Genomic DNA, 27,016 nt, shown 5'->3' on the forward strand with positions numbered 1-27,016 from the left:
CGGCGATGTACGTCATATCCTGTGGCGCTTTGGCTCCTGGGAGATGTGTGTCATCATTCCCAGGAAAGTCAGTGGGCATCGCCGCAGGTAATATTCCTGCGCTACGCCCTGTGTAGAATGCGCACGCATGAGATCGGGAGGTGCATGCTGGGTAGCCAGCTGCACCTTATCCAGGGAACAGAGTCCTAGTGGGCTTCACATGCCCACAGTGAAGATGGAAGTGCTCAGGAATGCACAAAACAAATGTAAGTCAACTAACAAAACATGACTGACCCCCGACATACCACTGGCCCCCCAACATCCACAAACTGGCCCCCGACATATAACTGGCCCCCGACATCCACAGACTGGCCCCCACATCCACAGACTGGCCCCCGACATACCACTGGCCCCCACATTCACAGACTGGACCCCCACATTCACAGACTGGCCACATACCATGACTGTCACTGGCCCCCGACATCCGACTGGCCCCCGACATCCGACTGGCCCCAGCCCCGACATCCACATCTCCAGACTGGCCCCCGACATCCACAGACTGGCCCCCCACATCCACAGACTGGCCCCCCACATACCACTGGCCCCCACATTCACAGACTGGACCCCCACATTCACAGACTGGCCACATATAATGACTGTCACTGGCCCCCGACATCCGACTGGCCCCCGACATCCGACTGGCCCCCGCCCCGACATACACATCTCCAGACTGACCCCCGACATACCACTGGCCCCCCAACATCCACAGACTGGCCCCCGACATACAACTGGCCCCCGACATCCACAGACTGGCCCCCGACATATCACTGGCCCCCACATTCACAGACTGGACCCCACATTCACAGACTGGACCCCCACATTCACAGACTGGCCACATAACATGACTGTCACTGGCCCCCGACATCCGACTGGCCCCCGACCCGACATCCACATCTCCAGACTGGCCCCCGACATACAACTGGCCCCCGACATCCACAGACTGGCCCCCCCACATCCACAGACTGGCCCCCAACATACCACTGGCCCCCGACATCCGACTGGCCCTCCGACATCCGACTGGCATCCGACTAGCCCCCGACATACACATCTCCAGACTGGCCCCCGACATACAACTGGCCCCCGACATCCACAGACTGCCCCCCCCACATCCACAGACTGGCCCCCGACATACAACTGGCCCCCGACATCCGACTGACTGGCCCCCGACATCCGAATGGCCCCCGACATCCGACTAGCCCCCGACATCCGACTGGCCCTCCGACATCCGACTGGCATCCAACTAGCCCCCGACATACACATTCATACTGGCCGCCGTTGCTGCGTGCACATAACTGTGGCGCCGCCCACCGCCCTTCGCTGACACAAACACACACTAGCAGCGGGGATGGGCGGCGCCACAGGTGTAGACCAACTTCTGGTCTTCTTAAAAATGGCGGCCGGCGGAGACATTGTCTCCGCCGGCCGCCGACCTCTAGCAGCCGGCGGCAAAAAAACGGAAAATTCAATTTCGCGTGACAAACCGAATTTCGCGGGACATTTCCCGGGACAAAATTAATTCGGGACAAATGTCCTAATGGCGCGAATGTCCCGCGAAATTCGGGACAGTTGGCAACTATGCTGTATATACGTTACTTATAGACAGACCCTGTATATACATTACATATAGACAGACACTGAATATACATTACATATAGACAGACTCTGTATATACATTACACATAGACAGACACTGTATATACATTATATATAGACAGACACTGTATATATGTCCTTACACCTGCCTGCTGCCATTCCTGAGCAAGCTCTGCACTGGTGGTGCCCCGATCAACTGTAGGAGACGCTCCTGTCGCTTGCTGGACTTTCTTGGGCATCCTGAAGTCTTCTTCACAAATGCAGTGTAAATGTTTATGGGATTAAGTTCATTTTAATGGCAAAGAGGGGCTTTCCAATTAATTGCGGTTCATCTGATCATTCTTCATAATATTCTGAAGTATATGCAAATAGCCATTAGAAAACATGACGTAGCAAACTTAATTAATATTGTGTCATTCTCAAAACTTTTGGTCAGTTGGTACAGTGCATGTAATATGTATATATTGTATAAATTATGCATACTGTGCATATTGTATGTAAGGGTGTAGGTGGTGAACATATAATACAATATACAGTGCCTTGAAAAGGTATTCATACCCCTTAAAATTTTCAAAATTTTTCTCATGTTACAACCAGAAACGTAAATGTATTTTATTGGGATTTTATGTGATAGACCAACACAAAGTGGCACATAATTGTGAATAGGGATGGCCGAACGGTTTGCCCGGCGGTCGTTTCACGGCGAATTTCGGCTGTTCGCCATCCGCCCAATTGGCAGACTATTGCCGCCGTTCGCCCGGCGGACTTCCGTGTTGACTGTGTAAAAGAACTTTGACCTATGATGACACATCCATCATGGGGTACAGGACAGCCAATTGAGACATTACAGCACATGGACACTTGGACATTCCCCCTAACTTATAAAAAGACCCGATCCGGCTGCCATTTTACATTCTTTCTTCTGTCACTATAGGGAGAGGTTGCTGTGTGGAGCAGGGAGAGACTGCAGTGACCCAAATCGCTAGCTATTTGGTCCACAAAAGTTATTTTCAGGACTGGTATCATGGTATAGGTGTTAGGTGTAGTTCAGGATATAGGTTTGAGGCACTGCTGTGCTACTGATTTTTGCAGCAGCCTGTCTTTTGTCAGTGTAGAGAGAGGGACAGGACGCTGTGTGCAGCAGAGACAGTCAGTCATTAGCTGTTACTATTAGGTCCACAAAAGTGCTATTCAAGTTATTGTTCCAGCAGTCTCTGTTTTGTCAGTTTAAATAGGGACAGGCAGGAAGCAGTGTGTGAGGCAGTGAGGGACAGTCAGTTTAATCAGTAGCTGTTACTATTAGGTCCACAAAGGTTCTTTTCAGGACTGGTATCAGTGGTACGGTAATAGGCTTGTACACATATAATATTCTTTCTTCCAAATATAGAAAGAATATTATACTTGACTGCTGCCCTTCTGCTGCAGTAGTCCTTTATCAGTATAGGGACTGAGGTACAGTCTGCTAATCATTCACAACCTACTTGTTCCACAAAGGTCCTTATAAGGACTGGTAAGGTCTAGGGTACTACAGTACATAGGGTTGAGTGAGGTACAGTCTGCTATTCATTAAAGTGGTTGTATACTCAATTTTTTAACTTTTACCTACAGGAAAGCCTATAATAAGGCTTACCTGTAGGTAAAAAAAATATCTCCTAAACCTGTACGGTTTAGGAGATATTCCCCTCGGAATGCGCCGCTGACTGCAGCGGCGCATGCGCACAAGGGGATTCTCGGCCTGAAAATCCGGCAGTAGCCGTCCGGCCGGAATGAAATCTCCCGAGCGCATGCGCGGGAGTGACAATATCGCATCTCCAGCCACTCACAGCGCCGGGGCCGCGATACCCGGAAGAAGCGCCGAGGGAGCATGTCGGCTCCCTCGTGGTGGATCGGGCCAGATGTCGGGGCCTCGTTCTAAGGTAAGTATTTCATAATGAGCTAGTATGCGGTGCATGCTAGCTCATTATGCCTTTTGCTTTGCAGGTTTAAAAAAAAAAAAAAAAGTTTGCGGGTTTACTACCGCTTTAAGGACTGGTATATGTCCACAATACATAGGGTTGAGGTGCACTACTGCTGACTGCTGCCCTATACTGCAGCAGTCCTTTATCAGTATAGGAACTGAGGTACAGTCTGGATTTGGAAGGGACCCCACACCAAAATTGAAAAATAAAAGATGGTGTAGAGTCCCCCCCTCCCTTCTGTCTGGTATGGATTTTGAGGAGAAAGGGTCTGGTGTGGTTTTGGGGGGGACCCCACATCAGTTTTTTTTTTTTTTTTACATTTTGGTGTGGGGTTCACCCTCAAGATCCAATCCAGATTCAAAGGGCCTGGTATGGATTTTGAAGGGACCCTACACCAAAATTGAAAAATAAAAGGGTTCCCCCCCTTCTGTCAGTTATGGATTTTGAGGAGAAACCCCATGCCAAAGGGTCTGGTATGGTCTTGGTGGGGACCCCACATCAGTTTTTTTTTTTTTTTTTTTTTTTACATTTTGGTGTGGGGTTCACCCTCAAGATCCATTCCAGACTCAAAGGGCCTGGTATGGATTTGGAAGGGACCCCCACACCAAAATTGAAAAATAAAAGATGGCGTAGGGTCCCCCCTCTTCTGTCAGTTATGGATTTTGAGGAGAAACCCTATGCCAAAGGGTCTGATATGATCTTGGCGGGGACCCGACATCCTCTTATTTTGGCGTGGAATTTCCCACTCAAGATCCATACCAGACTCAAAGGACCTGGTATGGATTGGGGGGGGGGACCCCACGCCATTTCTTTTGGCGTGGGGCTTCATCCATTCCAGAAGCAAAGGAATTGTTTTGATTTGGTCGAAGGACAAGTCGCAATCATCTCAAAGTCGGATCAAAATCGGATCCCGTTCATTGAAGTCACATGGAAGTTGGGCCTGAAGTCTCAGGGTAGAGTCGTGCGACTTTCGTGTCGGATCAGTGTGAACATGGCCTAGCAGGCCCTCCAGCTGTTGCGGGAACTACACATCCCACGATGCATTGTAAAACTCTGACATGATGGGAATTGTAGCTCCTGAACAACTGGAGTGCCATAATTTGGAGACCCCTGAAGGATTTATTGTTGAGACACATGGAACGTTCCCCTCCCTGGGCTGTATCTCTCCTCCAATGCCATTTTGGTGACCGTAGCTTGTCCAGCTGCCCTCCAAAGGGGCCTAAAAAATGGCCCCCTATTGACTTCAATACAATTACGTTTTTAAGTCTTTCCTTTTTTTTTTTTTTTCTTTTTTTTAACAAAGAATTATTTTTATTTATTTCGTTTCACAAACAGGTTTTATGTATTGCTGGCACTTTAAAGTCCTAACATTTCCCAGCTGTGAGTGTGATACAGTTGTTTCCGGTGACTTTTATTTGGATGTCACTACAACCTATCATGGGGGACGGCTTGCAGAAGACTGGTAAAGCAGACAGTACAGTAATCAGGAAAATAGAATCTGTTCTATGTCTTCCTCTATGATCCGAGCTCTTCCCCCTGCAGGACACTCCCTACACCGACTGCACAGATCTCACTCCCAGCACTCCAGGAAGAGCGACACAAAGAGCAGAAGAGGAAAAACTACGTACGCAGGTACCACCACCAATCTACATCATATGCATGCTCTATACATTCTACATAGACGGATGCTTTATACATATTGTATATACTGTATGCTCATTGGCCGCTTTATTAGGTACACCCGTTTTCAATAGCCTGGTAACACAAATTGCTAATCAGCCAATCAAATGGCAGCAACTCAATGCATTTAGGCATCTAGATGTGGTGAAGACCACTTACTGGTGTTCAAACCGAGCATCAGAATGGGGAAGAAAGGGGATTTAACCACTTAAAGTGGAGTTCCACCCACAAAATTAACTTTACATTAATTAACTGGAAAAAACATCAGAAGAAAACATTTTTTTTTAGATACTTGTTCAGGGCTGCTGCTATGGGGTCTCTTGTAATCTGCCCCCTTCCTCTCCTAGGCTCCTTACGTCACTTCCCTCGGCGCCTGTGCTCGCTAGTGCTCCTGGGAGATGTGTGTCATCATTTCCCAAGATTATATAAAAAATATATAAAAAAATATATGTAGCGCTACCCCCTTTCATGCCATTTGTATGTATCACGCTGGATATAGGTGATTTTGCACTTTCTTGCACACAATTGCGTTTTGCATGTGTATGATAGCACAGTGTCTTGCTATATTTGCACATTATTAATTATTGATTATAGTTTGTTTATTTATTTACACTTGATAGGTGTTTTAATATTTAAAAGGGGGTAGCGCTACATATATTTTTTTATATATTTGACTAGATAGTGTGGAGAGCATTATTTTATGTTAGCAGCTTCCTTTAATATTTGATTTATTATTAGGGTAGGGAGTTTTAGGATTTATTTTTGGGGTTGTGCGCACTAGCACTTTATTTTATATCATTTCCCAGGAGTCGCCGGGCAGCGCCGAGGACTAGAATCCAGTTTTTTCATAGGCTTATCATGGTTGCCATCACAACGGGGCGGGCACTTCTGCCGCCGCCGCCGCCGCTGCCCGTTGTGATGGCAACCTGAGAAGTTTCCTGCGCTGCTAAATGAGCTTGCTGCGCATGCACGAGAACGGGCGGTGCGTGCTGGTCATTCAGCAGCACCGAAAACCCGAGGGGAGATTATGCTTGTGGGCTTTGTATGCCCACAAGCAACAAGGCAGGGAAATATAAGGATAAAAAAATAATAACAAATATAGCAGCGCTATTAGTAAGAATAGTGATTGCAGCATTGCATTAAAATCATCTTAACAGATGCCTTTAGAATTTATTTTTTTATATATCGGTGGAACTCCGCTTTCAGGACCAAGGCTATTTTTGACACTTGTTGTTCACAAGTTAAAATAATTTTTTTGTTTTTTTTTTACTAGAAAATTGCTTAGAACCCCCAAACCCTAGAGAATAAAATGGAGATCGTTGCAATACTTTACGTCATACCGTATTTGCTCAGCGGTCTTACGAACGCCAATTGTTTTGGAAAAGAATACACTTTATATTAATTAGAAAATCAGAAAACAGTTACGTTACATTACAGTTACGTTAGCCAAATAGTTTTTTTTCTATGATGATGAAAGATGACATTACGCGAGTAAATTGATACCCAACATGTCACGCTTCAAAATTGCGGCCTGGTCAAGGAATGACGACAAACGTTGGCACGTAAAAATCTCCATAGGTGAGGTTTAAAAATTTCTACAAGTTACCAGTTTTGAGTTACAGAGGAGGTCTAGTGCTAGAATTATCGCTCTCGCTCTACCGATTGGGGTGATACCTCACATGTGTGGTTTGAACACCATTTACATATGTGGGCGTGACTTGCGTATGCGCTCGCTTTTGCGCGCAAGCTCGGAGGGACGGGCAGCTTAACATTCATTTATTTTATCTTATTTATTTTACTTTTTATTTATTATTTTTACACTGCCCCTTTAAAAAAACAAAAAAACAAAACTGGATCACTTTTATTCCTATTACACATCCTTTGTAATAGAAAAAAAAGCACAACAGGGCCTCTTTAATGTGAGATCTGGGGTCACTTAATCACTTAAAGCGGGATTCCACCCTAAAGTGGAACCTCCGCTGATCGGAACCCTCCCCCCCTCCGGTGTCACAATTGACACCTTTCGGGGGGGAGGGGGGTGGAGATACCTGTCAAAGACAGGTATTTTCACCCACTTCCGGGCATAGACTCCCACGCTGGGACACACACGGGTCCCAGTGACAGCGCGGACCATTCCCATTGCACGGCGCGGCTCGCGCATGCGCAGTAGGGAACCGGGAAGTGAAGCCGATTCACTTTACTTCCTGATTCCCTCACCTCGAATGGCGGCGGCAGCAGCCGAGGCCCGAGCGGTCGATCGGCCTCGGCTGCCGTCATCGCTGGAACCCGGGACAGGTGAGTTTCCATTTATTAAAAGTCAGCAGCTGTAGTATTTATAGCTGCTGGCTTTTAATATTTTTTTTTGGGCGGAATCCCTCTTTAAGAACCGGAACATTTGCCCCGTTAATGACCAGGCCATTTTTTGCGATACAGCATTGTGTTGCTTTAACTGACAATTGCGCGGTTGTGCGAGGCAGCACCCAAACAAAATTGACATCCTTTTTTTTCCCCACAAATAGAGCTTTCTTTTGGTGGTATTTTATCACCTCTGCGGTTTTTATTTTTTGCGCTATAAATAAAAAAAATCAACAATTTTGAAAAAAAAAAAATATATTATTTTACTTTTTGCTATAATAACTATCCCAAAAAATTTATAAAATTTCTTCATCAGCCTAAACCAATATGTATATTTTTTTTTTGTTAAAAAAAAAACCCCAATAAGCGTATATTGATTGGTTTACACAAAAGTTATAGCGTCTGCAAAATAGGGTATAGATTTATGTCATTTTTATTATTATTTTTTTTACTAGTAATGGCGGTGATCAGTGATTTTTAATGGGACTGCGACATTGCGGCGGGCACATCGGACACTTTTGACACATTGTTGGGACCAGTGACATTTACACAGCGATCAGTGCTATAAAAAATAGCCACTGATTACTGTATAAATGTCACTGGCAGAGAAGGGGTTAACACTAGGGGTGATCAAGGGGAGGTGTTTCTAACCATGAGGGGGACGGGGACTGACTGGAGGAGGAGAGAGATCGCTGTTCCTGATCACTAGGACCAGACGATCACTCTATACTCCCCTGTCAGAACGGGGATCTGTTTGCTTACATTGACAGATCCCCGTTCTGGCTCTCTGAGGAGCGATCACGGGTGGGCGGTGGACATCGCAGCCGCCAGGCATGCACATCAGCTCCCCTGCCAAGCAGCGGCATGTGCGGGCCTGCTATAGCTGTCTAAAGGGCCAACGTACAGCTATGGCGATTAGTGAGAATGAGCCGACCTTCTGCTGTATAATGACGGTGGCTGGTCGTCAAGTGGTTAAAAGCAAAAAAAAGTCATTTTTTTATATTAAATTTTCATATTTTCGAATTTACGGCACACCCCCTGCGCACGCCTATGGTCCTTGTGCCGATACAGTATGTGTGCCCAGCCTTCCTCCCTATCAGCAGTGGCATTTCTATGGGGGTGTGGGGGGGGGTCGGCGCGAGCAGGGCACTCCGCCGTGTGGGGGAGACTTCCTGTAACACTCTGGCTCCTTACTCAGTCGGGCTAATATCCCTGGGTGAGCAGGAGTTGGTGGGCGGAGCTGGGGGTGTGGCTGCCTCCTCCACTCCTCCCACAGACTCCTTCACTATGGCTGATCCCACAGCTGAAGGAGATGAGAGGCGAGGACACAGCAGCCCCACCCACCTAGGTGTTCATCTGCAGGCATGAACCATGCTGTAAGTTACTGCAGTGCACAGTGTCACTACAGAATCCTAACCTGCCCTATACCACCCCAACCTGCCCTATGCCATCCTAACTTGCCCTATACCACCCAACCTGCCCCGTGCCACTCCGACCTTCCCTATACCACCGCAACCTGCCCTGTGCCACCCCAGCCTGCCCTGTACCACCTAAACCTGCCCTATGCCACCCCAACTTGCCCTGTGCAACCCCAACTTGCCCTGTGCAACCCCAACCTGCCCTGTGCAACCCCAACCTGCCCTGTGCCACCCCTAACTTTCCCTATAAGACCACAACCCGCCCCATGCCACCCCCAAACTGCCCTATACCACCTAAACCTGCCCCGTGCCACCCCAACCTGCCCAAAACCACTCCAACCTGCCCTATACCACCCCAACCTGCCCTGTGCCACCCTAACTTGCCCTATACAACCCCAACCTGTCCCATGCCACCCCAACCTGTCCGGTGCCACCCTAACTTTCCCTACACCATCCCAACATGCCCTGTGCCACCCTAAATTGCCCTACAATTTAACATGCCCTGTGCCACCCTAAATTGCCCTACAGCTCCACAACCTGCCCTGTGCCACCCTAACTTGCCCTATACCACCCCAACCTGCCCTGTGCTACCCTTACTTGCCCTATACCACCCCAACCTGCCCTGTGTCACCCCAACCTGCCCTGTGTCACCCCAACCTGCCCTATGCCACCCTAACTTGCCTTATACCACCCAACCTGCCTCATGCCACTCCGACCTTCCCTATACCATGTCAACCTGCGCTGTGCCACCCCAGCCTGCCCTGTACCACCTCAACCTGCCCTATGCCACCCCAACCTCCCCTGTGCCACCCGAACTTGCCCTATACCACCCCAACCTGCCCCATGCCGCCCAAACTTGTCCTATACCACCCCGACCTGCCCTGTGCCACCCTATCCTGCCCTACACCATCCCAACCTGCCCTGTGCCACCCTAACTTGCCCTACAGCCCCCAACCTGCCCTGTGCCACCCTAACTTGCCCTATACCACCCCAACCTGCCCTGTGTCACCCCAACCTGCCCTTTGCCATGCTAACTTTCCCTATACCACCCAACCTGCCCTGTGCCTTTTCAACCTGCCCTGTGCCACTCCAACCTGCACTATGATACCCCAACCTGCCCTGTGCCATCCTAACCTGCCCTATACCACCCCAACCTGCCCTGTGCCACCCTAACTTGCCCTACACCATCTCAACCTGCCCTGTGCCACCCTAACTTGCCCTACAGCCCCCAACCTGCCCTGTGCCACCCTAACTTGCCCTATACCACCCCAACCTGCCCTGTGCTACCTTTACTTGCCCTATATGACCCCAACCTGCCCTGTGTCACCCCAACCTGCCCTTTGCCACCCTAACTTGTCCTATACCACCCAACCTGTGCCTCTCCAACCTGCCCTGTGCCACTCCAACCTGCCCTGTGCCACCCTAACTTGCACTATACCACCCCAACCTGCCCCTTGCCCCCCAAACTGCCCTTTACCACCCCAACCTGCCCCGTGCCATTCCAACCTGCCCTATACCACCCTAACATCCCCTCTACCACCCCAACCTGCCACTATACCACCCTATACTACCCTAACCTGCCAATATACCACCCTATACTATCATTTACAGGGGCCGGTTTGGGGTGCACCCCGTGACCTTGCGATGACTGCAGGGTGCACCAACCCTAGTGAGGCCACTGTCCATCAGATCCTCTATCTAGCAGACTGGTCCAACTGCCCCTCCCAGCTACTGCTGACTGCAGACATGTTGTGTTCCATCACCAAATACATTCTGGGTTCTGTAGTCCTGAGCTCTCATCTCAATTCATCCTCAGCTCATTGGTCCATAGCACACTGGTTTTGGGAGCATGCCACTTCCTTATCTTTCTTATGTGCAATGCATTCTGGTCAAGGTTTTTCTTGACCTCAGAAACAATTGTAATGCATGCTGAGCCCTGTGCTGCTCTGGTTGTGCGTTACACAATGCCATGCGTGCAACAATCTGATCAAACGATTCTTCACAGAATTGGGCAATAAGATTGAATCTATAAATGATTGAAAGGATACATACTTGGGGGGAATTAATAAAAACTGGAGGGGTTTGCTCCCCGGCAAAAAAATGGTTTTCACCAGCCACCACTACACTTGTTACAACCCAGGTATGCAGAACACCATTGCAGAAGACCACACCGGGTACCACTCTTGTCAGCTAAGAACACGACTATCTCTCGGGATTAGAGAATGGCCCGAAAAAAAGAGAAAATATCCAGTGAGCGGCAGTTGTGTGGAGGAAAATGCCTTGTTGATGACAGAGGTCAGAGGAGTTTTGGCAGACTGGTTCCAGATGATAGAAAGGCAACAGTAACTCAAAAAAACACTTGTTGTACCTAATAAAGTGTCCGGAGAGTGTATATAGACGCTCTATACATATTGTATAAAGACAGATGCTTTATACATATTGCATATACTGTATTTAAACGCAGGGCCGGGAGAAGGGATGGGCTAGGAGGGGCGGCTGCCCTGGGCACTGTGGTATCATGTGAGGTTCAGGGGCACCAAAAGGAGATTGAAGGGAGAGGATTTGTGTTGGGAGTGGGAATTGGGGGCTGGCTTGAGGTAAGAATGGTTCTAGGAAAGTAAATTTGGTGTGTGTGCTACCCTGTTTTCCCTGAAAATAAGACCTAGCGTGATTGTCGGTGATGGCTGCAATATAAGCCCTACCCCCCAAATAAGCCCTACCCTGTTTCCCGGAAAATAAGCCCTACCCTGAAAATAAGACCTAACTAGGGCTTATTTGGGGGGGTAGGGCTTATATTGCAGCCATCACCGACAATCACGCTAGGTCTTATTTTCGGGGGGAAACAGAGTAGGAGTGGAGATTGGGATTTGTGTTGAGAGGGGAGATGGGAGAAGCAGATCTGTGCATGGGTGGGGGTTTTGTGCTAGAAATGGTAAATTAGTGGGGGGATGGGGGGGTGGGGACATGTGGACTTTATTTTGGGAGTGTGATTTGGACTAGTAGGGAGGATTTGGGGGCATTTGTGCTAGATGGGGACATGGAGGGTGGGGTTGTGCTGGGAAGGGGGTTTTGGAGTGGGGGGAGGATCTGTGTTCGGAGGGGAAATAAGAGGGGTAGAGGATTTGTGCTAGGGAGGGGACTTTTTTTTGTGGGGGAGGGGGGGGGATTGTGCTGGAAACATACAGTGCATCCAGAAAGTATTCATGGTGCTTCACTTTTTCCACATTTTGTTATGTTACAGCCTTATTCCAAAATGGATTAGGGCCGGTTCACACAGCGATGCGCGGCGAGGCGTCTCCGACTTACCTCGCCGCGACCTGCGGGGAGCTCAGCGGCGACTTGCAGAGGACTTCTGTATAGAAGTCAATGCAAGTCGCCCCCGAAGTCGCCCCGAAGTAGTACAGGAACCTTTTTTCTGAGTCGGAGCGACTCGAGTCGCTCCTCTCAGAACGGTTCCATAGTACTGAATGGGGGCGACTTGCGGGAGCGAGGCGAGGCGAGCCGTGTCGCCTCGCCTCGCCTCGCTGTGTGAACCGGCCCTTAAAGTCATTGTTTTCCTCAAATATTTACAAACAATCCCCCATAATGACAACGTGAAAGAAGTTTGTTTGAAATCTTTGCAAATGTATTAAAAATAAAAAAAAATAAAAAAATCCCATGTGCATAAGTATTCACAGCCTTTGCCATGGCACTCAGAACTGAGATCAGGTGCCTCGTATTTCCACCGATCATCCTTAATGCCGGCCGTACACGGTTCGAATTTCGAAAGAATTTTCTTTCGAAAATCGTATCAAAGAATTTTCTTTCGAAAATCGTATCAAAGAATTTTCGTATGAATTTCGCACCATTAGTGGGCTGCAGCAACAGCCGATTTTCGTGCGGAAATAAAATATGAGGAATCGGACATGTTGGAAATTTTTAGAAAAACTAACGATTTTCTAATCAATGATGGGAGAATCGTGCGAGAAATGTAATAAGAAAAGAAAATTTAAGGAGAGAAAAGAAGATTCCCAGCCAAGAAAATTCTTTTCTGTAGCAACATGAGGTGAAATTGAAGGCTTGGTCGGCCGAATTTCGAAAATCAATGGTGGCATCATCGGATCACAAAAAAAACGAATTTTCTGATTTTGAAAAGAAAATTTGTTCGAAATTCGACCGCGTATGGCCTGCATATGCCGGCCATACACGGTTCGAATTTCGAAAGAATTTTCTTTCGAAAATCGTATCTAAGAATTTTCGTATGAATTTCGCACCATTAGTGGGGCTGCAGCAACAGCCGATTTTCGTTCAGAAATAAAATTTGAGGAATCAGACATGTTGGAAATTTTTAGAAAAACTAACGATTTCTAATCAATGATGGGAGAATCGTGCAAGAAATGTAATAAGAAAAGAAAATTTATGGAGATAGAAGAAAATTTACGGAGAGAAAAGAAGATTCCCGGCCAAGAAAATTATTTTCTGTAGCAACATGAGGTGAAATTGAAGGCTTTGTTTGGCCGAATTTCGAAAATCAATGGTGGCACCATCGGATCACAAAAAAAACGAATTTTCTGATTTTGAAAAGAAAATTTGTTCGAAATTCGACCATGTATGGCCTGCATAAGATGTTTCTACAACTTGATTGGAGTCCCCACCTGTGGTGCATTCAGTTGATTGGACTTGATTTGGGAAGGCGCACTCTGCTGTTTGATAGTTCTTTTATATAGGTAAGGGGCGGAGCCACCAAGCGACATCACCAGGTGGCCCCATCCCCTTGTGACGTCCCCGACTGGTGCATGCTGGGTTGGTGACGTAACAATGTACCCATACTCATTCACATTGGGGGGGAGCGGGATCTGATAAGCCCCCTGCCCGAAGATCCCCACAACCACAGCCCAGGGTTGTCGGGAAGAGGACTTTGTCCCCTTGAACATGGGGAAAAAAATGCTTATAAACGCGAGTTACCGTGCTTGGAAAGCATTTTTTGCTTTCTTTTGCTTCCAAACTCCTCTAAGCACCTGAGTGTACATGCACCCATAAGATAACATGGAGGAGATTTCAGGGGCTGCTGAAAAAAAAAAAACACCCAAATGCTTCTAAACTTCAGTTTACCATTCTGCAGTGTAAATGAGGCCTTACATTGGGATATCTGGATAATATTACATCTTTTTTTTCACAATCAAAGGTTTTTATTGAAAACAAGGTCAGGTTTACATTTAGTTCTTGAATACAAGTGCTATTTCAGTTGGTATGTAAACAATTAGAAATATAGTTACATCACAGCCCCATTAACTGGTTACTGCCCTCCACTAATCCTGAGCAGTTCACTGTTTGTAAGAAAATTTGTATTTTGGAAATTGGATGTGATGCTGTCTTCTGTCACTTGGTTGTACTTTCAAAGGAAAATCACTGACTTGATTTTGCAGAGCTGGTTTAAAAAGAGTGGATCAGCCCTGTGATACTATATACTTGTACACTGGGTTCAGCCATAAACGCAGTCTCTGACCATCTCCCGAATAAATCATGTCTGCAAACCGTCTCCTGTACTATGTCTGCAGTGTCTTATCATCTCCTGTACTATGTCTGCAGTCTCTAATCATCTCCTGTACTATGTCTGCAGTCTCTAATCATCTCCTGTACTATGTCTGCAGTCTCTGATCATCTCCTGTACTATATCTGCAGTCTCTAACAATCTCCTGTACTATGTCTGCAGTCTCTGATCATCTCCTGTACTATGTCTGCAGTCTCTAATCATCTCCTGTAATATGTCTGCAGTCTCTGATCATCTCCTGTAGTATGTCTGCAGTCTCTGATCATCTCCTGTAGTATGTCTGCAGTCTCTGATCATCTCCTGTACTATATCTGCAGTCTCTAACAATCTCCTGTACTATGTCTGCAGTCTCCGATCATCTCCTGTACTATGTCTGCAGTCTCTAATCATCTCCTGTAATATGTCTGCAGTCTCTGATCATCTCCTGTAGTATGTCTGCAGTCTCTGATCATCTCCTGTAGTATGTCTGCAGTCTCTGATCATCTCCTGTACTATATCTGCAGTCTCTAACAATCTCCTGTACTATGTCTGCAGTCTCCGATCATCTCCTGTACTATGTCTGCAGTCTCTAATCATCTCCTGTAATATGTCTGCAGTCTCTGATCATCTCCTGTACTATGTCTGCAGTCTCTAATCATCTCCTGTAATATGTCTGCAGTCTCTGATCATCTCCTGTAGTATGTCTGCAGTCTCTGATCATCTCCTGTAGTATGTCTGCAGTCTCTGACTGTCCCCTGTACTATGTCTGCAGTCTCTGACCATCTCCTGTACTATGTCTGCAGTCTCTAATCATCTCCTGTACTATGTCTGCAGTCTCTGATCATCTCCTGTAGTATGTCTGCAGTCTCTGACTGTCCCCTGTACTATGTCTGCAGTCTCTGATCATCTCCTGTACTATGTCTGCAGTCTCTGATCCGTCTCCTGTACTATGTCTGCAGTCTCTGACTGTCTCCTGTACTATGCCTGCAGTCTCTGACCATCTCCTGTACTATGTCTGCAGTCTCTGACTGTCTCCTGTACTATGTCTGCAGTCTCTGACTGTCTCCTGTACTATGTCTGCAGTCTCTGACCATCTCCTGTACTATGTCTGCAGTCTCTGATCATCTCCTGTACTATGTCTGCAGTCTCTGACCTTCTCCTGTAGTATGTCTGCAGTATGTCTGCAGTCTCTGACCTACCTCCTGTGCTATGTCTTCGGTCTCTGACCATCTCCTGTACTATGTCTGCAGTCTCTGACCATCTCCTGTAGTATGTCTGCAGTCTCTAATCATCTCCTGTACTATGTCTGCAGTCTCTGACCATCTCCTGTAGTATGTCTGCAGTCTCTGACCATCTCCTGTACTATGTCTGCAGTCTCTAATCATCTCCTGTACTATGTCTGCAGTCTCTGACCATCTCCTGTAGTATGTCTGCAGTCTCTGACCATCTCCTGTAGTATGTCTGCAGTCTCTGATCCGTCTCCTGTACTATGTGTGCAGTCTCTGATCCATCTCCTGTACTATGTCTGTAGTCTCTGACTGTCTCCTGTACTATGTCTGCAGTCTCTGACCATCTCCTGTACTATGTCTGCAGTCTCTGATCATCTCCTGTAGTATGTCTGCAGTCTCTGACCTTCTCCTGTAGTATGTCTGCAGTCTCTGACCTACCTCCTGTGCTATGTCTTCGGTCTCTGACCATCTCCTGTGCTATGTCTGCAGTCTCTGACCATCTCCTGTATTATATCTGCAGTCTCTGATCATCTCCTGCTGTACTATGTCTGCAGTCTCTGACCATATGGGGCAGGTCCTGGGTGGGGCTGAAGGAGGGGCCAGGGGCGGGACCAGGATGGGGCTGAAGGAGGGGCCAGGGGCGGGACCAGGGTGTGGCTGTACGGGGCCCCGTCAGATCAGCTGTACGGGGCCCATGATTTCTATCAGTGGCCCTGCACGTGGCCATGTAGTCCCAGGAGACTCTATCGAAAGCCTTCTCAGCATCAGTAGAGAGCAGTATTCCTTTAGCTTTAGATTTCTGGGCAAAATGGATTAGATTCAAGGCTTTGATGGTGTTGTCACGGGCTTCCCTCCCTGGCATGAATCCCACTTGTTCAGGGCCGATTATCTTTGCTAAAAGGGGTTTTAATCTGTTGGCTAGGATTTTAGCTAAGAGTTTAAGGTCTATATTGAGGAGTGAGATGGGTCTGAAGTTTGCGCAATCAGTGTGTTCTTTATTGGGCTTAGGAATTACAGCTATATGTGCCATGAGGAAGGACTGGGAGTCATTTTTGTTCTTTGCTAAGAAGTTAAAGACCGAACGGAGGGGCTTCAGAAGAGAATTTGTATACGTTTTGTAGTACTGTGACGTAAAGCCGTCTGGTCCGGGACTCTTTCCTGATTTCAGATCTGTAATCGCGTTTGAGATTTCAGAGATAGTTATGGGGTTTTTTTTTTTTTTCAAAAAGGGAACGTTTAATCTTCATGTCTAATAATAGCCTTAGAGAAGTTCTGCATTGTGTTAATTGTTCTTCTAGTCTGAGTGATTGGGACTGTTTGTGTTGTAATTCAAGGTTGGCAATTTGTTGGGAGAGTTTAGTGATTTCACCTTCTCTTTCTTTCTTTTTCCTAGCACCCCATTTAATGAGTTCGCCTCTTACCACTGATTTGTGTGCCTCCCAATTGTTTAACCACTTCCCGACCAGCGCACGACGATGTACGTCGACAGAATGGCACGGGCAGGCATATTGGCGTACAGGTACGTCCAATATTCGATGCCGCCCTGCCATCGGGAGCGCGCCGCCGGTGGCGCACTCCCGCGCTGGTCGGGACCCCCGTGAGTCCGGTCGTGGGACCCGCGGACTTGATCGCCGTGGGCATCCCCACGATCGTCTCACGGAGCGGCCGAATGGAGGAAATGCTGTGTAAACAACATTTCTCTATTCTGCCTAGCAACTAGTGACACTGATCTCTGCTCCATGTGATTGGAGCAGAGATCAGTGTACACTAAATGAAAGCCCAACCCCCCCACAGTTAGTAACACACCCTTAGGGACACTTAACCCCTGCACTGCCACCCACTAGTTAACCCTTTCACTGCCAGTGTCATTTACACAGGAATCACTGCATTTATATAGCAGTAATTACTGTATAAATGACAATGGTCCCAAAAATGTGTCAAAAATGTCCGATGGGTCCCCCACAATGTCGCAGTCACAATAAAAATCACAGATCGCCGCCATTACTAGTAAAAAAAAAAATTATAAAAAAATATTAATAAAAATGCTATAAAACGATCTCTATTTTGTAAACGCTATAACTTTTGCGCAAACCAATCAATAATCGCTTATTGCGATTTTTTTTACCAAAAATATGTAGAAGAATACGTATCGGCCTAAACTGAGGGAAAAAAATGTTTTTTTATATATTTTTGGGGGATATTTATTATAACAAAAAGTAAAAAATAATGCGTTTTTTTCAAAATTGTCGCTCTATTTTTGTTTATAGCGCAAAAAATAAAAACCGCAGGGGTGATCAAATACCACCAAAAGAAAGCTCTATTTGTGGGAAAAAAAGGACGTCAATTTTGTTTGGGAGCCACGTCGCACGACTGCGCAATTGTCAGTTAAAGCGACGCAGTGCCGAATCGCAAAAAGTGGTGTGGTCTTTGACCAGCAAATTGGTCCGGTCTGAAAGTGGTTAACGGGTTCGTGTCAGCGTCAGCGTTGTGGCTAAAGTATGTGTTAATGACGTTTTGGATATCATTTGTTATAATTGTGTCTGTGAGGAGTGTGGAATTCAGTCTCCAGTTGAATGCGGATTTGTGTGGTGTATTAAGTTGTAGTGTAATCGCCGTGGGTGCGTGATCAGAGAGGGCTATGATGCCTATCTCTGCTGAGAGTAGATTACCGAGGTCTCTTTGCGAGATGAAAATCATGTCAATTCTCGAGTATTTTTTATGGGGTGCGGAAAAAATGGTAAAGTCCCTATCTGTGGGGTGCATAGATCTCCATGTATCTACCAATGTCAGGGATTGTAATAGTGATTTTATTCGTTTAAGCCCTTGTACACACGGTCGAAGATTCCGACGGAATGTGTCCGATCGGACCGTTTTGTCGGATATTCCGACTGTGTGTGGTCTACATCGGACTGTTTCCATCGGAGTATCCGACGGACCAAGTTTTCCAACTTGTTGGAAAAATTTTCAGACAAAATGCTCAGATCGCACATACTCCGATCATGTGTAGAGAATTCCGATCGGACAAAGTGCCATGCATGCTCAGATCAAATTCCTACACCAAAGCTATTGGTTACTAGCATGAACGTAGTCCCGTCGTAACGAATTAACGTCATCACGTCGGATTTTCCAACAACTTTGTCCGACCGTGTGTATGCAACAGTTTCGGACAAAATCCATCCGACGGATTTGGTTGTCGGAATCTCTGACCGTGTGTACAAGGGCTAAGAGTCTTATACGTGACTTGAGTGTGTCCTGTCGAGGTATCTTTAAGAGGCGCAAGGGGGACATTAAAAAAGCAGAAAGACATACAGTGGTGTGAAAAAGTGTTTGCCCCCTTCCTCATTTCCTGTTCCTTTGCATGTTTGTCACACTTAAGTGTTTCGGAAAATCAAACCAATTTAAACAATAGTCAAGGACAACACAAGTAAACACAAAATGCAATTTGTAAATGAAGGTGTTTATTACTAAAGGTGAAAAAAAATCCAAACCATCATGGCCCTGTGTGAAAAAGTGATTGCCCCCCTTGTTAAAACATACTATAACTGTGGTTGTCCACACCTGAGTTCAATTTCTCTAGCCACACCCAGGCCTGATTATTGCCACACCTGTTCACAATCAAGGCATCACTTAAATAGGAGCTGCTTGACACAGTAAGGTCCACCAGAAGATCCTTAAAAGCTACACATCATGCCGAGACCCAAAGAAATTCAGGAACAATTGAGAAAGAAAGTAATTGAGATCTATCAGTCTGGAAAGGGTTATAAAGCCATTTCCAAAGCTTTGGGAATCCAGCGAACCACAGTGAGAGCCATTATCCACAAATGGCGAAGACATGGAACAGTGGTGAACCTTCCCAGGAGTGGCCGGCCGCCCAAAATTACCCCAAGAGCGCAGCGACGACTCATCCAAGAGGTCACAAAAGACCCCACAACAACATCCAAGGAACTGCAGGCCTCACTTGCCTCAGTTAAGGTCAGCGTTCATGCCTCCACCATCAGGAAAAGACTGGGCAAAAATGGCCTGCATGGCAGAGTTCCAAGGAGAAAACCACTGCTGAGCAAAAAGAACATCAAAGCTCGTCTCAATTTCTCCACAACACATCTTGATGATCCCCAAGACTTTTGGGACAACATTCTGTGGACCGATGAGACAAAAGTGGAACTCTTTGGAAGGTGTGTGTCCAAGTATATCTGGCGTAGAAGGAACACTGCATTTCATAAAAAGAACATTATACCAACAGTAAAATATGGTGGTGGTAGTGTGATGGTCTGGGGCTGTTTTGCTGCTTCAGGACCTGAAAGACTTGCCGTGATAAAAGGAACTATGAATTCTGCTGTCTACCAAGAGATCCTGAAGGAGAATGTCCGACCATCTGTTTGTGTACTCAAGCTGAAACGAACTTGGGTTCTGCAGCAGGACAATGATCCTAAACACACCAGCAAGTCCACCACCGAATGGCTGAAGAAAAACAAAATGAAGACTTTGGAGTGGCCTAGCCAAAGTCCTGACCTGAATCCTATTGAGATTTTGTGGTATGACCTTAAAAAGGCCATTCATGCTCGAAAACCCTCTAATGTAACTGAATTAGGACAATTCTGCAAAGATGAGTGGGCCAAAATTCCTCCAGGACGCTGTAAAAGCCTCATTGCACGTTATCGCAAACGCTTGGTTGCAGTTGTTGCTGCTAAGGGTGGCCCAACCAGTTATTAGGTTTAGGGGGCAATCACTTTTTCACACAGGGCCATGATGGTTTGGATTTTTTTTCACCTTTAATAATAAACACCTTCATTTACAAATTGCATTTTGTGTTTACTTGTGTTGTCCTTGACTATTGTTTAAATTGGTTTGATGTTCCGAAACACTTAAGTGTGACAAACATGCAAAGGAACAGGAAATGAGGAAGGGGGCAAACACTTTTTCACACCACTGTATGTGAGGAGTTCGGAAAGTACACATTGGCTAAAGTTATAGGTGATACTTCCCATGAGCCTTTAAGAAATAGAAATCGTCCCTTGGGGTCCGTCAGTTGGTGTGTTAGTACAAAAGGAGCGTCTTTGTGAAGAAGGATGGATACTCCTTTGGTTTTGGCAAGGGGGTTGGTTGCATGGTAAGCTGTCGTAAAGATTCTGTCAGTGATTTTAGGGGTATTTTCGCCCTTAAAGTGGGTTTCCTGTATAAATACTATTAAGGGTCGGGTTTTTTTGAGTTCCCTTAATAATTTTGCCCATTCAGACCATTTACATTATGGGAGAAAATGGTAGGTGATTTCCCTAGGAAAGCATATGCCATGATGTGAGCAAAACGGAGAGAAGAAGGTGTCCAGGGATGCTGAGTATTTTAGCAGTGTACACTGTACGGGCTGCTGTTGTGAGGTGCAAGAGGGCAGGGGTAGGTTTGGTTTAAGAATATGGCTGCGTATATAAAAGAGTGCAGGCGGGCAGGGGGGAGGGGTACGAATACGTATAACTAACGTAGAGGATGGTTTGAAAGTACGTACTAATCTGCCACCACTGGGGGGTCAGTCAGCTTGGGGTCTGACTTCTTCTGGTGTAAGGTAGTACTTTCCCTGTGGGGGATAGTGGGAGGAGTGTTAGCAGTAAAGTATTATAAATTATGCAATGTGGTAGTTTGTTTTGTAACAGTTAGGTAGTAACCCTGTGGGGAGGTCCGACGGGACCTAGGGGCCCAAGTGTCAGGATGGGGAATTTTCCCCTTTATAAGCAAAGTATCTGAGACCATGTGTAAAGCTGATCTTATGCAGGAGTCAATAGTAGATGGGGTTGCACAGGAGAATAACATAACATTTAGATTGCTTCTAACCCATTTGTTAACATCTTAAACCTTATAAACATTGGATAACTGTTTAGAGAAATTAGAATAATAAAACCATATTTAGCTATAGTCAGCTTAGATCACATTAAACCGACAACCAGAGACACGAGTGCTGTACTCTCAAACTTTGTATGAAAAAGTGAATAATAAATGTCTCTAAGCTGTACCATACCCATCGAGCTATTTAGATGGGGGTAGAGGCTGAAAGCGAGTGTTTAACCCTTTCATGACTAAGCCTATTTTTGGAATTTGGTGTTTACAAGTTAAAATCCATATTTTTTGCTAGAAAATTACTTGGAACCCCCAAACATTATATATATTTTTTTTAGCAGAGACTCTAGAGAATAAAACGGCGATTGTTGCAATATTTTATGTCACACGGTATTTGCGCAGCGGTGTTTTAAACGCAACTTTTTGGGAAAAGGGACACTTTCATGAATAAAAAAAAAAAAAAACAGTAAAATTAGCCCAATTTTTTGGCGTAATGTGAAAGATAATGTTACGCTGAGTAAATAGATACCAAACATGTCACACTTTATAATTGCGCGCACTAGATTGACGACAAAGTACGGTATCTAAAAATCTCAATAGGCGACACTTTAAAAAAATTTTTTACGGTTACCAGGTTAGCGTTACAGAGGAGGTCTAGTGCTAGAATTATTGCTCTCGCTCTGACGATCGCGGCGATACCTCACATGTGTGATTTGAACACCGTTTACATACGCGGGCGCGACTTCCGTATGCGTTTTCTTTGCTTCGCGAGCTCGCGGGGACGGCGGGCGCTTTAAAAAATTTTTTTTATTTTTTTTATTTATTTTAAAATAACTAAATTGTTAAAAAAAAAAAAAAAAAATTGATCACTTTTATTGCTGTCACAAGGAATGTAAACATCCCTTGTGACAGTAATAGGTGGTGACAGGTCCTCTTTATGGAGGGATCGGGGGTCTAAAAGACCCCCCACCCCTCCTTTACACTTCAATGTATTCAGATCGCCGAAAACGGCGATTCTGAATACCGGATATTTTTTTTAAAACCGGCGCCATTGGCAGCCGAGTAAACGGGAAGTGACGTCATGACGTCGCTTCGGTGTTTACGATGAGGAGACTGGAACGAAGCCGATTACGGCTTCGCTCCAGTTCCTCCGCAGCAGCCGGAGCCATCGGACACGGAATCGGTGCTCCCGATCGAGCGGGAGCACCGGTAGCAGCGGCGAGAGGCGGCGGGAGGGGGGGACGTCCCCTCCCGCTCCTCCGGCATGATAGCCGAGCGGCTTTTAGCCGCATCGGTTGTTATACCTGGATAGCCAATCGCCTGCTGCAAAAAACGTTACCGGGATGATGCCTGCAGGTGCGGGCATCATCCCGGTATAACCCCCGGAAGCCGAGTACGCATACGGCGGGAAAGGGTTAAATAAGATCACTTACAGTCCTGGGCGTGTACTAAAGGTCTCTACCGTAGGGTAGGAGACTTGAAGTGTCTTGTACATGCTGACAGAGTCATAATAAACTCTGAGGGATTGGGATAGTAGTATACAGAGCATTCAAATTACCGCAGGAAGGGCCAGATAAGGTGTCCAATCCGTAAAGAGAAATGCGGTATTAGTGTTCTCCCCTCTCCCTCTCAGCCAGTCCCGCCCGAGATGAGAGATCTTGGATGTTGATGTCGGTAATAGTTGTGTCAACCATTCCGTAGGATGGAAAGGGCGACACCGGTAGGTTTTGCCTCTTTATTCCCTTAGCAAAAGGTAAACTGCACACAGGGGCGTACCTAGAGCATTTGGCACCCGAGGCGGATCCTATATCTGGCACCCCCCCCCCCCCCACCATAAAATGTAAAAACACCCACCGTGTCCCCTGTATACCTCTGCATCCTTCAATATCTTTTTGTCACTACTGTGTACCCCTCCTCTCCACAACTGCACCTCTGGACCCCTTTACATTACACAGGACCCTGCACCTAAGGACCTCTTTACATTACACAGTAGCCTGCACCTCTGGACCCCTTTACATTACACAGCTCTTGTACCTCTGGACCCCTTTACATAACATAGCACCCTGGACCTCCTGACCCCTTTACATTACACAGCGCCCTGCACCTCTGGACCCCTTTACATTACACAGGACCTTGCGCCTAAGGACCTCTTTACATTACACAGCAGCCTGCACCTCTGGACCCCTTTACATTACACAGCAGCCTGCACCTCTGGACCCCTTTACATTACACAGCTCTTGTACCTCTGGACCCCTTTACATAACATAGCACCCTGAACCTCCTGACCCCTTTATATTACACAGTGCCCTGCACCTCTGGACCCCTTTACATTACACAGCACCCTGTACCTCTGGACCCCTTTACATTACACAGGACCTTGCACCTAAGGACCTCTTTACATTACACAGCAGCCTACACCTCTGGACCCCTTTAAATTACACAGCAGCCTGCACCTCTGGACCCCTTTACATTACACAGCAGCCTGCACCTCTGGACCCCTTTACATTACACAGCTCTTGTACCTCTGGACCCCTTTACATAACATAGCACCCTGAACCTCCTGACCCCTTTACATTACACAGCGCCCTGCACCTCTGGACCCCTTTACATTACACAGGACCTTGCGCCTAAGGACCTCTTTACATTACACAGCAGCCTGCACCTCTGGACCCCTTTACATTACACAGCAGCCTGCACCTCTGGACCCCTTTACATTACACAGCTCTTGTACCTCTGGACCCCTTTACATAACATAGCACCCTGAACCTCCTGACCCCTTTATATTACACAGTGCCCTGCACCTCTGGACCCCTTTACATTACACAGCACCCTGTACCTCTGGACCCCTTTACATTACACAGGACCTTGCACCTAAGGACCTCTTTACATTACACAGCAGCCTGCACCTCTGGACCCCTTTACATTACACAGCAGCCTGCACCTCTGGACCCCTTTACATTACACAGCTCTTGTACCTTTGGACCCCTTTACATACCATAGCACCCTGAACCTCCTGACCCCTTTATATTACACAGCGCCCTGCACCTCTGGACCCCTTTACATTACACAGCACCCTGTACCTCTGGACCCCTTTACATTACACAGGACTTTGCACCTCTGGACCTCTTTGCATTACACAGCAGCCTACACCTCTGGACCCCTTTACATTACACAGCAGCCTGCACCTCTGGACCCCTTTACATTACACAGCAGCCTGCACCTCTGGAACCCTTTACATTACACAGCAGCCTGCACCTCTGGACCCCTTTACATTACACAGCTCTTGTACCTCTGGACCCCTTTACATAACATAGCACCCTGAACCTCCTGACCCCTTTATATTACACAGTGCCCTGCACCTCTGGACCGCTTTACATTACACAGCACCCTGTACCTCTGGACCCCTTTACATTACACAGGACCTTGCACCTAAGGACCTCTTTACATTACACAGCAGCCTACACCTCTGGACTCCTTTAAATTACACAGCAGCCTGCACCTCTGGACCCCTTTACATTACACAGCAGCCTGCACCTCTGGACCCCTTTACATTACACAGCTCTTGTACCTCTGGACCCCTTTACATAACATAGCACCCTGAACCTCCTGACACCTTTACATTACACAGGACCTTGCACCTAAGGACCTCTTTACATTACACAGCAGCCTACACCTCTGGACCCCTTTAAATTACACAGCAGCCTGCACCTCTGGACCCCTTTACATTACACAGCAGCCTGCACCTGTGGACCCCTTTACATTACACAGCTCTTGTACCTCTGGACCCCTTTACATAACATAGCACCCTGAACCTCCTGACCCCTTTACATTACACAGCGCCCTGCACCTCTGGACCCCTTTACATTACACAGGACCTTGCGCCTAAGGACCTCTTTACATTACACAGCAGCCTGCACCTCTGGACCCCTTTACATTACACAGCAGCCTGCACCTCTGAAACCCTTTACATTACACAGCTCTTGTACCTCTGGACCCCTTTACATAACATAGCACCCTGAACCTCCTGACCCCTTTATATTACACAGTGCCCTGCACCTCTGGACCCCTTTACATTACACAGCACCCTGTACCTCTGGACCCCTTTACATTACACAGGACCTTGCACCTAAGGACCTCTTTACATTACACAGCAGCCTGCACCTCTGGACCCCTTTACATTACACAGCAGCCTGCACCTCTGGACCCCTTTACATTACACAGCTCTTGTACCTCTGGACCCCTTTACATACCATAGCACCCTGAACCTCCTGACCCCTTTATATTACACAGCGCCCTGCACCTCTGGACCCCTTTACATTACACAGCACCCTGTACCTCTGGACCCCTTTACATTACACAGGACCTTGCACCTAAGGACCTCTTTACATTACACAGCAGCCTACACCTCTGGACCCCTTTACATTACACAGCAGCCTGCACCTCTGGACCCCTTTACATTACACAGCAGCCTGCACCTCTGGAACCCTTTACATTACACAGCAGCCTGCACCTCTGGACCCCTTTACATTACACAGCTCTTGTACCTCTGGACCCCTTTACATAACATAGCACCCTGAACCTCCTGACCCCTTTATATTACACAGTGCCCTGCACCTCTGGACCCCTTTACATTACACAGCACCCTGTACCTCTGGACCCCTTTACATTACACAGGACCTTGCACCTAAGGACCTCTTTACATTACACAGCAGCCTACACCTCTGGACCCCTTTACATTACACAGCAGCCTGCACCTCTGGACCCCTTTACATTACACAGCAGCTTGCACCTCTGGACCCCTTTACATTACACAGCAGCCTGCACCTCCTGACCCCTTTACATTACACAGCTCTTGTACCTCTGGACCCCTTTACATAACATAGCACCCTGAACCTCCTGACCCCTTTACATTACACAGCGCCCTGCACCTCTGGACCCCTTTACATTACACAGGACCTTGCGCCTAAGGACCTCTTTACATTACACAGCAGCCTGCACCTCTGGACCCCTTTACATTACACAGCAGCCTGCACCTCTGGACCCCTTTACATTACACAGCTCTTGTACCTCTGGACCCCTTTACATAACATAGCACCCTGAACCTCCTGACCCCTTTATATTCCACAGTGCCCTGCACCTCTGGACCCCTTTACATTACACAGCACCCTGTACCTCTGGACCCCTTTACATTACACAGGACCTTGCACCTAAGGACCTCTTTACATTACACAGCAGCCTACACCTCTGGACCCCTTTAAATTACACAGCAGCCTGCACCTCTGGACCCCTTTACATTACACAGCAGCCTGCACCTCTGGACCCCTTTACATTACACAGTTCTTGTACCTCTGGACCCCTTTACATAACATAGCACCCTGAACCTCCTGACCCCTTTACATTACACAGCGCCCT

At 47.0% G+C, this 27,016-nt stretch overlaps 1 protein-coding gene across 1 annotated transcript in view; it reads left to right on the plus strand.

Annotated features, from left to right (window-relative positions):
* Positions 1–5,073: 5,073 nt before the first annotated feature.
* Positions 5,074–27,016, plus strand: part of LOC143975641 (von Willebrand factor A domain-containing protein 5A-like) — a 180,327-nt gene continuing 158,384 nt past the window's right edge. The window contains exon 1 of the mRNA XM_077478133.1: positions 5,074–5,222. The gene's annotated coding sequence lies outside the window, so the exon portion shown is untranslated. The remainder of the gene's footprint in view (positions 5,223–27,016) is intronic.

The sequence above is a fragment of the Lithobates pipiens genome, unplaced genomic scaffold (assembly GCF_037356315.1).
Source record: "Lithobates pipiens isolate NorthernLeopardFrog02 unplaced genomic scaffold, aLitPip1_a1.2 Scaffold_13, whole genome shotgun sequence".
NCBI lineage: Eukaryota > Metazoa > Chordata > Amphibia > Anura > Ranidae > Lithobates > Lithobates pipiens.